Genomic DNA, 15,127 nt, shown 5'->3' on the forward strand with positions numbered 1-15,127 from the left:
TCTCTCTCTCTCTCAAATTCACTCTACCTAGAATTAGACAAAGAGTTTCCGTTTTATAGCTGAGTTAAGATGAAGTTAAAAATCTAGTTCTTTTGCATAGTCACAAGTATTGTTGTATTGGATTTGATTTATATTAAGTTATAATTGTAAATATACTACGTAACTAATACAGATCTTCGGCTTTTAATATGCCTTTGAGGTCATTATATTGGATGAAACGCAAAGTGTGTTGTTTTGGGACAACTAAAACGACAGGTATTCCGCATAATGGAAAACATATAAATAGCGTGTATGCTATATTAACTATTGATGATAAGCTACAACACTCATATGTTGGCAAATTAAACATAATTCATCGAATAAAAATAACATCTTCATCAAATAAATATAGACATATTGATAAGATATTATTTTAAAATAATACATTTCCATAAACAAAACATTTGCAAGTTGACTAAATAAACGTTTTTACTTTTAGCTGCAAAAATAAACATGCCCTTCCTTGCTTTTGTGATCAAAATTGTAAATTGCAATTTGTTATTGATACAAATGCAATGAAATAGATGCGTGTACAATTGGTCATTTAAATCACACAATCTTAATGTTCGAAACTGCCATTAACAGTTGTAATCATACACATGCCAGTCTTATGAAAACAATTACATACGCGTTTGAAAATAATTGAAAGTCACATGAAATGCATCTATATAGAGAATATATGGTTGGTGACTTTTGATATCATGTGATATAAGACGAGTCTGATATGGCGTAGGAAAAGGCGAGGCTTGCCGAGCCTTTTCACACGCCATATCGGACGAGTCTTATATCACATGATATCAAAAGTCACCAACCATATATTCTATTTATTATGCCACATTTTAAAGTAAATAAGGAAATATTCACAAAAAAACAAAAACAAACAACCGCTAAATTCATTGATAAATATGCAAATTAGTAGCAACCTGATTACATCCGCTAGCGTCTATGCATATATATTTACACATAAAAATAGTTCGAAAGTAAGCAACAATCAATCAAAATTAAACGCACATAATACAAAAACTGAAGCGAGAAATCGAAACTTAAAAGAACAATTTCTGCACTAAAAACACAATACCAATTTTTTTACAATAACACATTCGACATGTACTTCCAAGACTGGCAAGAGTACACACCAACCGCTATTTTCAAAGCGAATGTGTAGAGTGAAAATTTCAAACAATAAATACAATAATCAAATGGAACGGGATTTTAACGTAGTGCGCAATTTGGAAGTGATAAGAGTGATTTATTTTTCAACTTGTCCATCTCCGTAATATACGTTTAGTTGTGAGATGTTCACAGTTTTCCCCCAAAAACAGGCCTTCACGTGCGAAGTCAAAGTGGGTGGGGAACGTGTATTTCGAGTCGCTGGAACTTCATAATGAAGCTGCTTTTGTGCAATATTCAGCGACGTTACCAGCTGTGTGTTAGACGAAACGAAAATGCTTTGGTTTTGCATCGTGTTTTGAGACTGTCAGGGTGACATGATGGATTAATTGCTGTTTGAGTGACAATAAATGAACATGTTTGTGTTTGGAGATTGCTGAGGTTAATATCTTTACAATTGGGAAATCTCAACATAAGTTGACTGCCAGTTTGACCACTGATCTGCATAATATCAGTGGGAGAGCATGCTGAATCCCGCAGCTTCTGCACCATATGTTTCCTGGCCGAGTGGTTGGTAAGTTTCATTGTTATGTATGCATGCTTAAACACACATGTTTCATTATTTGTGCCATTTTTTAACACCCATTCTCATGCTGATGAACCAATGATCAGTGCCAGTTGTTCTACTGTTGCGAACTGTTTATTCAAAATTGTGGAAAAATGAGTTGGGCACTGTTCGAAATTGTGAAAAAATGAGACACGCACTGTACCAAAATTTGAAAAAATAAGTCGCGCACTGTTCAAAATTGTGGGAAACATTAGTTGCCCACTGTTCATTATGATTTCAAAATTGTGGAAAAATGAGTCGCACACTTTTCATAAATAAAATTTTGAAAAAATGAGTCAAGCGCTGTACAAAATTTGTAAAATGAGTTGCTCATTGTCAAATTTTTGCAAAAAAATAAGTCATGAACTGTTCATTTAAAATTGTGGAAAAATGAGTTGCGCACTGTTTAAAATTGTGAAAAAATCATGTCACGCGCTGTACAAAATTTGGAACAATCATTTGCGCACTGTTCAAAAATGGGGGACAATTTTGTGGGGCACTGTTCATTCAAAATTACAAAAAAATAAGTCACAAACTCTTTAAATTGTGAAAACACATGAGTTGCGCATTGTTCAATATTTGTAAAAATGAGTCGCGCACTGTTAAAAATTTGGAAAAAAAGGAGTCGCGCACTGTTTATTCAACATGGTGGAAAAATGAGTCGCGCACTGTTCACAATTTAAAAAAATGAGTTGCACGCTATTCAAAATTGTGAACAAATTGAGTCACGCACTGTTCATAAAAAAATTCACTGTTGAAAACTGTGAACAAATGAGTTGCGCACTGTGCAACTTTTTTGAAAACATGTGTCGAAAACTGTTCAAAATTGTGTCGCCCACAGATCAACATTGTGAAAAAATGAGTTGCAAACTTTTTTTAAAATTGTGAAAATTTGAGTCCCGAACTGATTTAAATTGTGAAAATTTGAGTCGCAAATTTCTCAAATTAGGAAAACAAACACCTATTCCCTTAATAGGCAAAAAAATATTCCATAATAAAAATATTTTAAGTTAAAAGAAATTCTTAATTATTTTTTTATCATTTTGTATTAAAGGGGCCTTTTCACAGATTTTGGCATTTTTTAACTTATTCATTAAATGCTTTATATTGATAACTGTAAACATTGGATCGTAAAAGCTCCAGTAAAAAATCAAGAATAAAATTAAAAAAAGGAAAAAACATTGCCCGGAGCAGGTTTCGAACCAGTGACCCCTGGAGTCCTGCCAAAGTCCTGAAGTAAAAACGCTTTAGCCTACTGAGCTATTCCGCCGAGTACACATACTTGACGTATTTAATACGTTAAATAAGCAATATTCGTAGTTTCACAAAATTTAACGACAAAAACAGAACTCTCCAAATTATTCAATCGTTTCGCGTTGCAACGCTTTATAATTTTTAGGTTTTAAAATCGTCAAAAGATGCATATAATGGCTATATTAGACCATGGTAAATGTTCAGTATTACTGTTTCCTTACAAATATCATAACTAAAACGAAAATGTGCGAATCTGAAACAACTTTTTTCAATTTTTTCAATTTACCAAAGCGTGAAAAGATCCCTTTAATAATATTGTGTCTATTAAAGTTGTAATTTGTTCAAGTTGTGCCATAAAAATGTTATTAAAACACTCTATTTTGAAATGTTATCTCCTGTTGGATTTGTTTTATTTTATTATAATATGAAATGTTTTTCTTTTAATGGCAGAAAGTTGCGACCACACATTCCATGGGTGATGATATCTACCAAAATTCTTGGAGGCACAGTTCTACCCTCGTCAGTTGCACTTGTCCGAGTCTTTCTCTGCCTCTCAACCAACTCGAGATATTCCCCCCCCCCCCCAACTGCATCCCGGCACAGCTTCACATCAACCCATCTAATTAATTTGTCGGAAAGGTAATACTTTTTTCTCGACAAATTTATTTTTGAGAGTATTTATGTAATTGTTTTATCTGAACATGTTATAAATCTATATGTCACTATATTTATAAAGTTTCAATTTTAATACAAATTATGTATCTGGATTTTTATTTTTAACCCTTTGCATGCTGGGAAATTTGTCGTCTGCTAAAATGTCGTCTGCTGAATTTGTAAAATAAGCATTTTCTTTATTTTTTTCAAAGATTACTATCAGAATAGAAAACAGTTTGGATCCAGATGAGACGCCACGTTTTGTGGCGTCTCATCTGGATCCAAACTGTTTGTAAAGGCCTTCAAAATTCGGTTCCAGCACTGAAAGGGTTAAAGCAGTTATGCAATTAATGTTTGATGATGTTTTTTTTTTCTAAAGGAATCCTTATTTTATTTTCAGGTTGACCACACAAATTTCCTGTTTGGTTGTGGAGATAGAATCATTTTTTTTGTGAAAGTTTGATTTCAGACACTTAAAAATTGAAATTGTCATGTATTATTAGGCATGACAGGCATTCGCAAAGCATCTCAATCAAGTATTAATTATTTTACTTTGTCAATGATAATTCATTTTGTATGCTATTCACCTGTTTGCCTTGCTTTTTATATGAATGACACTAAAAAGGAAAGCATTTGTAAAGAATTAGTTATTTTTTTATATAATCTTAGACCAGATGTTTAGTGAATATTTGTCATAAATTCTTCTTTAACTGATCAAATCTGTCATATTTTATTTAAAACGTGTTAAGTATATTTGTGTTACGTGATAAATGTTTATCATTACTGTTTTAAATTGCAGCTTATGAATGGTAGCGGTGCACCTTTGTATTTGTTTATTTTTTTTCCATTGATTAATGCTCATTTAATTTATATTTCCCTATAGATATATACTTAATAAAGTGTTAGTTTTGTTTAAAAAAAAAACTTATTGTTTATTAATGTTCTAACTTCTGAATAAAATATGAATCGCTGTTTGTTTCCATTTAAATCAAAGAAGCGACATACCACGCCTACAAAAAAGTAGTTCTCAGAATGGGCGGGGCTAAAACATGGAACGCTAAAAAAATCATTGAGTAAACCAAATATGGGCGGAGTTTTAAAACGGATATTGATGGGCGGAGCTTAAAACTGTTATCGGATGGGTATCCGATAACACTTTAAAATATCATGTCAGCGTCTCCAACGTAAATGCGCTGTCGTGGCATAATAAAATGGTAACTACGATTGTAATTAGTACATACAAATAATAAATTGTGTTTACCATTAGTCGTCAATAGGCAATACAAACACTTTAAACTCAATCTAATATTTAGTTGAAGTTCCTTCTGTACTTTATAATGCATAGCGAAACGAAAAATTTATTTTGCAAAACTTGTTTTATAATATGTTCATCCTTTGCATAGTAACTAATGTGGGTGCTAATAAAACAGTTGACTGAAAAATAACATTTGTATTTTAATATTTTAAGCGCAAAAGCCAGAGCCACAGTCTGAAGCGCAAAAGCCAGAGCAACAGTCTGAGACGGACATACTGTGTATTTGGGGAAATCTTTTGTTAAAGATGCACAATTTAAAAGGTATGTACATCTTTAAAGGTACGATTTAACGTATTGATTGGAATAACATAAAAACGTTTTGTATTTTTTGAAATTCAATTCTTTAATACATTTTTGTTTTTAACGAATATAAGGTATTGTACATGTTTGCACATATGTATGTTTCGAATATATTTTCCATTATCACATTACGTTTCATTTCATTTCAAATAAATAATAATCTTGAATTGTGCTGCTATGAAACAACATGTATTGCAACTCTTTCTAAAATGAGAAAAACTAGTTAACACATTACAGTTAACCTCTATTGTTCTCTGTTTGACACATTTTAAACGTTTGTCAAAGCATTGTTGTATCATACAGTAAAACTTTATAAAAGCTATATAGTAGAATATAACTAGATGTTTAACAAACGTTAATTGCATCACACTGACACCATTCTCATATCGCACACCAATTATTGATTTATGAACAATACTCATTACAGTCGCGTTAATATAAAGGACGATGGTTATTTTCCAGATTTTTTCATTAGATTAAATTTAAGACTTCATAACAAAAAAAAAAATCAAATACTGTAAAACGGCTTTTATAGGTTATTGTTATGAGGTTCGCACATTTTAAGACTCAAAAGCACAAATAATTTTGGTATTGTTTCTCCAGAATATATGGTAGGCATTCACCATGCAAGCATAAACAATCCGCAAAAAATCAAATAAATGTTTCGGAAGTGATACGGCATGGGAAGAACATAATCTTTCATAGGGTTATAAGTAAAGTTTTGATCTATTTAAACTAACAGTGACATGATCTCAAACCTCTGGTGTTTAAATGTGTTTTTTCAAGGATATGTTCAGTGACCTAGTTTTGACACCACATGACCTTTATAAACGTGGTCTAGATAATGTCAAGATAAGCATACTGACGAGGTTTCATCAGCACTTAATGATACATTTTGAATTTCGGATGGCAACACGCTTATCTGGAAACGATACCATTTATTCCAAGCATTGATAACGTGACATAGTTTTCAACACACTAGATACATGTTTGAATTTAGACGTAGCATCAATATTAAATAATTGTTTGTTCTAGATTGAAAAGATGTTTTTCTATCAGTTAAACTAGTAACCTAGTTTTGGAACATACTTAACCAAGATTTGAACTACTTGGTCTAGACGTTTTTTCATAATGCTGACCAAGTTTTATCAATGTTTAGCAAATCTGTGCCATTAACTTAAAGATTGATAATGAGCTGAACATTCATGATACACTATTCGCACAATAATATAACAGACGACAGACACCAACTGACCAGATCTTCCCGATCTCTTCATTAGTACCGTGCAATTACACATTCTGACAAGGAGTTTTTATAATTCGAAGAAATATATTAATATTGTAAAGATTCCACAAAACGTGTGTCAAATACGCCAGATATTTAATTCTGAAATTGAAAACGGCTGTACAGTCGAATTCGCCAGCATGTATACCATACATGTACGATGTGATTCTAAACTTAGTTTAACGGTTCATTTGAAATTCCTGCAACAATATCTATTCATACGACACACGAACTCCGATCCTAATACAAAGACGAATGCTTCTGTTATTGTAGGAAAATATGTACGTCACAATCGGCTCGGGGCGCTAAATTGCCTTTGCTGTATTTTATGAAATTCGGCTTTAATTTATAATTTTTCTTGCCTATTTTGTGTTATTGTAACATATTTTATCAATATAATACAATTAAAAACATATAAAAAATCGTATAATATCGCTTTAATATAAGATTTGTATAATAAATTGCTGGATATTTTTTAATTTGATACAGCAATTTTGTTTAATAATGTGTGGTGCGAAAATTTTCACCACATGCAGATCCAAAGCGTCATGTGCAGAAGCTGCATTTTATAAATATTACTGTTCTAAACTCCTGTTGATTAAACATTTTGATGTGTTACATTGGACTTAATAAGACCCTTATCTGCAGACATGATCAATTTATACTTATTGAGTGTGTTAGATATCTCTACATTGACGATTCTAGCTTAACTTGGAAATTAGTCACAGCTGAATGATTTTATCGTGAGTTTGCATAGAATGTAGTCAAATGATCGTATGTAAAAAAATTAATCAATATCTTTACTCTTAACTGAGATATTCAAGTTTGAAAAGTGATGCGTTAGAAAAGTCCCCAAGCGTATTATATGCATTAAGTACACACAATATTCGTCTTTTAATTGTTTGCGTATCTCTAATATAAGTCTTTTTTTACCGTAATTAAATTTGCCAGTTTGTGAAACATATAAGTACACTTTGCACACCTTGTTTGTGGATCCTTTACAATAATAATATATTTCTTCGAATAACCATGAACGTTTGGGCTCGTTATCAATCTTTATGTCACATTTTTGCAACATTGATACAACTTGGTCAGCATTATAAAAAAGCGTATAGACCAAGAGTTCCAATCTTAGATAAGTATGTTCCAAAACTAGGTTAGTAGTTAAACTGTTTGAAAAACATCGTTCAAATCTAGAACAATTATTTAATAGTGATGCCACGGCCAAGTTCAAACATTAATCTTGTGTGTTGAAAACTATGTCACGTATTCAATTCTTGGAACAAATGGTATTGTTTCCAAGTAAGCGTGTTGCCATCCGAATGTAAAAAATGTCACTTAAGTTGATATTATGGGCATTTTTCACTGGTCAATTGAGCTGAATAGAATTAACAGGTAAAAAAGAGTTAGTTAAAATGTGGTTACTGACTAATTATCTGCAACTCATCTTGCTACCAGTTGTTTATAAAAAAAATATATATTATATTCGATATTTTACATGGCTGGTGAGTCCTCTATGCCGAAATGATCCGTAAAACAAAATTGTGTCGTATGAACGAATCTCCGTTAAAACTACATTTAGATTCACATCGTAAAGCGAATCATTTCTGTCGTCAGTTGTCAAAACGTAAGAACGGTTGATATTCAAATGCATTATTTTTCTTGCTCCGGGATATTGTCTTAGTATATTGATGCTGCATTAACAAGTATAAGTGTATATGAAGTGAAAACACCAAACATAAACAACGTTTGCGATAGACACCTATAAACTGTTAGATGCCCATAATATCACTTTAATTAATTCTTTGAATAAAATGATATTGTTTCCAAATAAGCGTGTTACCACCCTAGATGCAAAATGTATTATTAAGTGCTGAGGAAACTTCGTCAACGTGTTTATTTTGACAATATCTAGACTACGTTTATATAAGGTTCATGTGGTGTTAAACCTAGGTCACTGGGTAATATCCTTGAAAAAAGCCATAAGGTCAGGTCACTTTAAATAAATCAAAACTTAAGTTATGCCTCAATCAAAGACTATGTTCTTTCCACGCCTGATCACTTCATGAACATTTATTTGATATTTTGCTTATTATTAATGCTTACATGCTTAATGCCTACTATAAATTATGGAGCAATACTACATACCATAATTAATTTTGATGTTGTGTCTTTAAATGTGGGAACCTCGTAGCCATAACCTACACAAGCCGTTAAATGGTATTTGATCGTTTTAATGTTATGAAGTCTTGAATTTAATCTAGTTAAATACATCTGGAAAACAACCATTATCCTTTATAATTACGTGATTATAGTGATTATTGTTCATACATCAATAATTTGTGTGCAATCTGAGAATTGTGTCAGTGTGATACAATTAACGTTTGTTGAACATCTAGTTAAATACTATATAACTTTTATAAAGTTTTACTGTATAATTCACCAATGTTTAGACAAGCGTTTAGAATGTGTCAAACTGAAAACAATAGAGATTAAATTAAATGTGTTAACTATTATTTCTTATTTTAGAATGAGTTGCAATACATTTTGTTTCAAAGCTACACAATTCAAGGTTGAAATGTATTTTAAAAAACAATCAAACGTAATATTATATTGAAAAATATATTCAAAACATGCATATGTTCAAACATGTACAATACCTTATATTCGTTAAAATCAAAAATGTATTACAGGATTTGCTTTAAAAAAATACAGAATTACGTTATGCCATTCAATTTAAAATGTTCAATCTTACCTATAAAGATGTACACAACTTATAATATAAGATTTATATAATAGATTGATGGATATTCTTTTCAGTTGATAGCAATACTGTTGACAATGTGTGGTGGGAAAACTGTCAACACATGTAGATCCAAAGCGTCATGTGAAAAAGCTGTATTTCATCAATTTTACTGTTCTTAACTCCTGTTTATTGAACATTTTGATCTTTGATTATGGAATTGCCATGATCTTAAATTGCAGACACATACTCAATTTATAATTATTGAGTGTGTAAGATATCTCTGAATTGACGATTCTAACTTCAATTGAAAAATAGCGTCTTTAATTGTTTTCGCTTATGTCAGAACGACGTGCTCATCGTGAGCTATTGTGGTATGTGTATATCTGGGGACACTTGTCTTGTGTTGTGCGTCGTTTGTCGTCAACGTTTATCCAAAAAAGTCATCTGGTCAAATATGACAACAACTTTGATTCCAATCCTGAGGGAACCATTAGGACTCAATCTTAACCAAACTTGATTAGAATCTTTATCTTGACTAAATACAGGCGGAATTTGATTCTATTGTCACTTCGTTCCAAAAACTAGGTCGCCGGGTTAAATGTTAGAAAAGTGATGTTGCGAGTACAAACGTCAAATTTATAACATAATGTTGATACAATTTGGTCATAATGTTAAGCATGATATTTGTAATTCAAGTTTAAAGCTTGATTACTCGAATTTAAAAACCAGGTTGAATCATATGAAAATTTCGTTTTATCACTCCAGAAGTAGCTTTTATGATTTGACGTTTATTATACTTGGTCATTATGTGTATATTTAAATTTCTATTTCAAGTGTTTCTTTGGTCATATGCGTTAAAAAAAAGTGTTTCACCAGTTAAAATCTCTGATAAATCTTTTTACCATTCTAGTGGAACATGTATGACCCAAGCTTGTGAAACTTTGTAAAAATATTTATTGAGACAATAATTAGGCACAGTGTTAATCAAAGTAACCAGGTCTAATCTGATGTTTACATTTATTACTCAGTCTTGCGGAAACTGGATCAGAATGTTACCATGGCAATCTAAAGACCATGTTTGAATTAGGTTCAAGTGTGGTCTACTAGATCACATCGTAAGGTCTTCAGCAATTTATGTCCGTGAACTCGGTGATGTCTAATGGGCCATCATTGTTGTCCTGTTTCAATATCGCTTTCATGTTTGAATAAGGGTCAAAAGGTTTAAAAACTAGATCACCAGGTTACGTCTCCGACCTTGACTGCATGTGAAACCTTTTGGCCAAAAAGACCATTTTGTTTCATAGCACTATTTACCCTCACACATATGACTAAATATGCTATGGCATTGCTTGTATCATTTCAATTATTTTCATGAGACAACATTAGTGGACGTTTTAAAACATGTACATATTTATCATATATATTAGAAGTCGTGTTGTCAATAGTTATTTTAAACGAAACGCCATGAAAGAGAATCACTTTAACTGGATTATCTTGGTAATGGCATATTTGCGATCGGGATGGAATTTTGTATAGTTAAGTGAAACATTATATGACGCAACAATTTGCTTCTGTTTGAAATCGTTCCTTTATTATTTTATTTATTTTCATAATAAGTACAATGTCTTTTATCATGAAAATAACATTGCCTAAATCAATCCGGACCCTATGTTTCCAGTCTGTAATTGTTGAATTCTTCATCATACTAGAACCCATTCATCCCTTAAGAAAAGTAACACCCACACTTCACTCGTACCAACCATTTTTTACAAACAATTGTACGAAATGTTCGTTGATTTTGAATAGTAATGCTACTATAAATAGTTTTTGTACAATTGTTGACTTAACGCACACATTCTTAATTATCGAAACTGCCATTAACAGTTGTATTCAAACAAATTCCAGTATTATGAAGACAATTACATGCATGTTTACAAATATTTGAAAGTAACATGAAATATATTTATAATGGTTATGGTAACTACAATTGTATCAGAACAAACACATAATAAATTTTGGTGACCATTAGTTATTATAAGGCAACACAAATGCATTGACCAGAATCTAATATTATGTTGAATTTCATATTTTCATAATTTCTGTACTTCATGATGCATAGCGAAACTAATAATTTATTATGTTATACTTGTTTTAACATATGTTAATCATTTCCATAGTAACTTATATGGGTGCTAATAAAACAGTGGCATGAAACATAATATTTGTATTGTAATATTTTAAGAGCAAGAGCCAGAGCCAAAATCTCAGACGGACGAACCGCGTACTTGTGAAGATGAAGACTCTTGTTGTGGTATGTACACTCGGAGACTTTTCTAACGCATCACTTAATCATATCAATATAGCTCCCTTATTTTTGAACGGCTTGTGTTGAAATGTGGACCAAGAATAATGCAGCACATATCTGATAATTTCTGAAAATTTAATTGAAATTGAAAAACAACAAAATATAAAACTTAACAAATTAAAAACGTCACTTCAAAAGTCAAATTCGCAAACTCGTACAACGTAAAATAAAAACAATGTTAAAATTAAAACGCATAAACTTACACGTCTTTATAGCTGACCGGCGTGCAACATGCCGATTGAGCCGTATCGTTCCTAAATATTCATACGAGCCATATTGTTTTTCTTAAATTAATGTTATGTTTTTCTCGTGTAAAAACTTTCCTAGAATTATGAAATTGAAAATAAATTGGAATAACATGTATATCGCCTTTTACTACACTTGGTGATTTTTCTCACGCAACACTTTTAAAACTTACATATCTGAGTAATGAGTAAATATTTTTATTTAAAATTGCACATGTGATCATTTGACTACAATATGAGCCAGCTAACGACGAAGGACAATAGAATCAAATTCCGCCTGTATTCTTGGTAATGGCATATTTGCGATCGGGATGGAATTTTGTATTGTTAAGTGAAACATTATATGACGCAACAATTTGCTTCTGTTTGAAATCGTTCCTTTATTATTTTATTTATTTTCATAATAAGTACAATGTCTTTTATCATGAAAATAACATTGCCTAAATCAATCCGGACCCTATGTTTCCAGTCTGTAATTGTTGAATTCTTCATCATACTAGAACCCATTCATCCCTTAAGAAAAGTAACACCCACACTTCACTCGTACCAACCAATCTACATATCTTGCATGCCTCAATCATACAGTACCTTGGAATTTTTTAACCAAAGATTCTAATTTAAGTAAGCAACTAGATTACAGATCTTAAGTTACATTATTTAACAATTAGCTGATATCCATACATTATGCTATTTGATGCGAAACGAGTATAAAATAAAATATGAAATGACATATTTGATATTAACTTTTACAGAAGAAGAAGATGAACTTTGTATTCAAATCCGATATAACACAATGTGTTTGGTCAAAAAGGCCCATGAGCATTATTATAATCGTATAAACAAAGTCAATGTCGTCAAAACGTAACATACACAATGCATATTATTTAATTCAACGATGTTCTTAATTACTATGTAAGACAATATACTAATTTTACGCATATCTAAGTCGGTCGAACCGACTACAAGATGCTCTGGTCTTATGCAATCTTTAAAAACACAGGCTGATATATTTAAGGGGCCTTTTCACAGATTTTGGCATGCTTTGCAGTTTGTCATTAAATGCATTATAATGATAAATGTAAACATTAAATTTTAAAAGCTCCAGTAAACAATCAAAAATAAAATTTAAAAAAGGGAAAAAAGTAGCCCGCAGCAGGGCTCGAACCAGTGACCTCGGAATCCTGAAGTAAAAACGCATTAGCCAACTGAGCTATCCGGCCAAGCATACTTGAGATGCGTATTTTATACGTTCTTTAAGCAATCTTCGTAGTTTCACAAATTTAAACAACAACATAACTCTCCAAATTATTCAATCGTTTCGCGTTGCAACGCTTTATAATTTTTAGGTTTTTAAATCGTCAAAAGATGCATATAATGGCTATATTAGACCATGGAAAATGTTCAGTAATACTGTTTCCTCACAAATATCATAACTTAACCTAAAATTTGCGACTCTGAAACATTTTTTTTCAATTTTGTCAATTTACCAAATCTTAAAAAGATCCCTTTAATTAATCACAAACATATTAACATAATCAATGACGTCAAAACGTAACATACACAATGCATATCAAATCAATAGTTTTAAACACTTGGCGATAATAGTATAATGTGCAATATATTCACCTTAAACAACTGCTTTTGATCATGTTATTCATTAAAAAAATTCTTCTCATTTCAAAAGCTCTATAAACAAAATCAACCAGATTTTTTTATTACTTTAACATTTTTAGATGTCATTAAATCAATAGATTTAAACATGCTTGGTTGGCGATAATAGTATAATGGAATGTATCTACGCCTAAGTTCAGAGTAAATTCTACATTCGAACAGTAAATGATATTCGTCTTCTAAGACGATACATTTGGGACAAGTTCTACTAGCTCGCTCCGTATTGTTCCATCTACCAGTTTCTATATTAAGTCTATGGGAGGACAACTTTAGCTTACTCAGGGCAATTCTATACTTTTCGATATTAACACAAGAAAGATAGAACTGATACTCAAATTGAAAGATACTGTTATAAAATGATGCTCTACTAGAATCACAAATTCTGCATCCGACGTTTTGTTAACAATTGTTCGAAATCCTTTGTTTAAAAAGTGCAGTAAACATTTGAAAGTCTCCAACACTTTGTTGTAGCCATACATGATAAAAACCTAAAACGCTTAGCACATCCCTTATTTGTTAGCCCAATTATGCTTTGAAGGACTTGCTTCTAAATCCTCCAGCATAATTTGGTAAACAACACAAATGTATTTATGGTCAGGTACGCGTATTACTTTATACCAATACTTTATCATATTTAATGTACTTAATGTTCAAAGATCAAATCTACCCGTCTCAGATAACACAGCGTCGTTCTGTTTACAAGGTTATACAGACAAAGTATACTTTAAAAAAATGTGTGTGTATTCTCTCTACATGTATTCGCTTTATTGAGCCCAATATTTCTGACCCATACAGTAAAATTGGCATAATGAGTTTGTCACAAAGTTCAATTTTGTGACTTGGGTTAATGTTAACGAATTGCTTTAATACTTTCCGAGTTGAAATAATGCCTTTTATACCTGCCCCGCTAGCGTTTTAGTCACCTGCACAAGTGACCCTCCTGGTGTGATGATAATTCCTAAGTATGTAAACTTGTTAACAATTTCATTGCTTACCCCATCGTATACAAACTCTTTATTTGGTGATAATCTGCCACCCTTCATGAAAATGAGTATGTAAGTTTTGTTAATATTTACCAATAACTTCCATTGTTTGCAGTATTCACAAAGTATATTCAGACCTTTTTGCATTCAACAGCAGAATTTTTTAATATGACGGTATCGTTTGCATACAACAATAAGAAACATTTCAGAGCCCCAATATCAACACCTTTTGTCCCTTTAATGTATCTTCTAAAATCGTTTATGTATAAAGAAAACAATTTCGGTGAGAGGCACTGCCCTTGCCTAAGGCCTAAATAGCTTTCAAAAGCATATCCCATGTTATTTTGGAGTCTTGCTATATTTTACAAATGCACGTACATGGATTTTATAACTGAAAAAAGTCTACCACGGATACCAAGTTTATATATTTTAAACCATAATTATGTTATATCTAACAATAAAATCATAAGCCTTTGTAAAGTCAACAAATAAGCAAAATAATTATTTGGTTTAGGAAATGAGTTATTAGGCCATGTAAAGAAAAAATATCCGT

The 15,127-nt window shown here is 31.6% G+C and overlaps 1 long non-coding RNA gene across 1 annotated transcript; it reads left to right on the plus strand.

Annotated features, from left to right (window-relative positions):
- The first annotated feature begins 1,094 nt into the window (after window positions 1–1,094).
- Window positions 1,095–4,272, plus strand: LOC127861135 (uncharacterized). The gene is made up of 3 exons (XR_008040091.1): window positions 1,095–1,723; window positions 3,461–3,649; window positions 4,065–4,272. It is a non-coding gene; the product is annotated as an uncharacterized LOC127861135 (long non-coding RNA).
- Window positions 4,273–15,127: the final 10,855 nt, after the last annotated feature.

The sequence above is a fragment of the Dreissena polymorpha genome, chromosome 15 (genome assembly GCF_020536995.1).
Source record: "Dreissena polymorpha isolate Duluth1 chromosome 15, UMN_Dpol_1.0, whole genome shotgun sequence".
NCBI classification, from domain to species: domain Eukaryota; kingdom Metazoa; phylum Mollusca; class Bivalvia; order Myida; family Dreissenidae; genus Dreissena; species Dreissena polymorpha.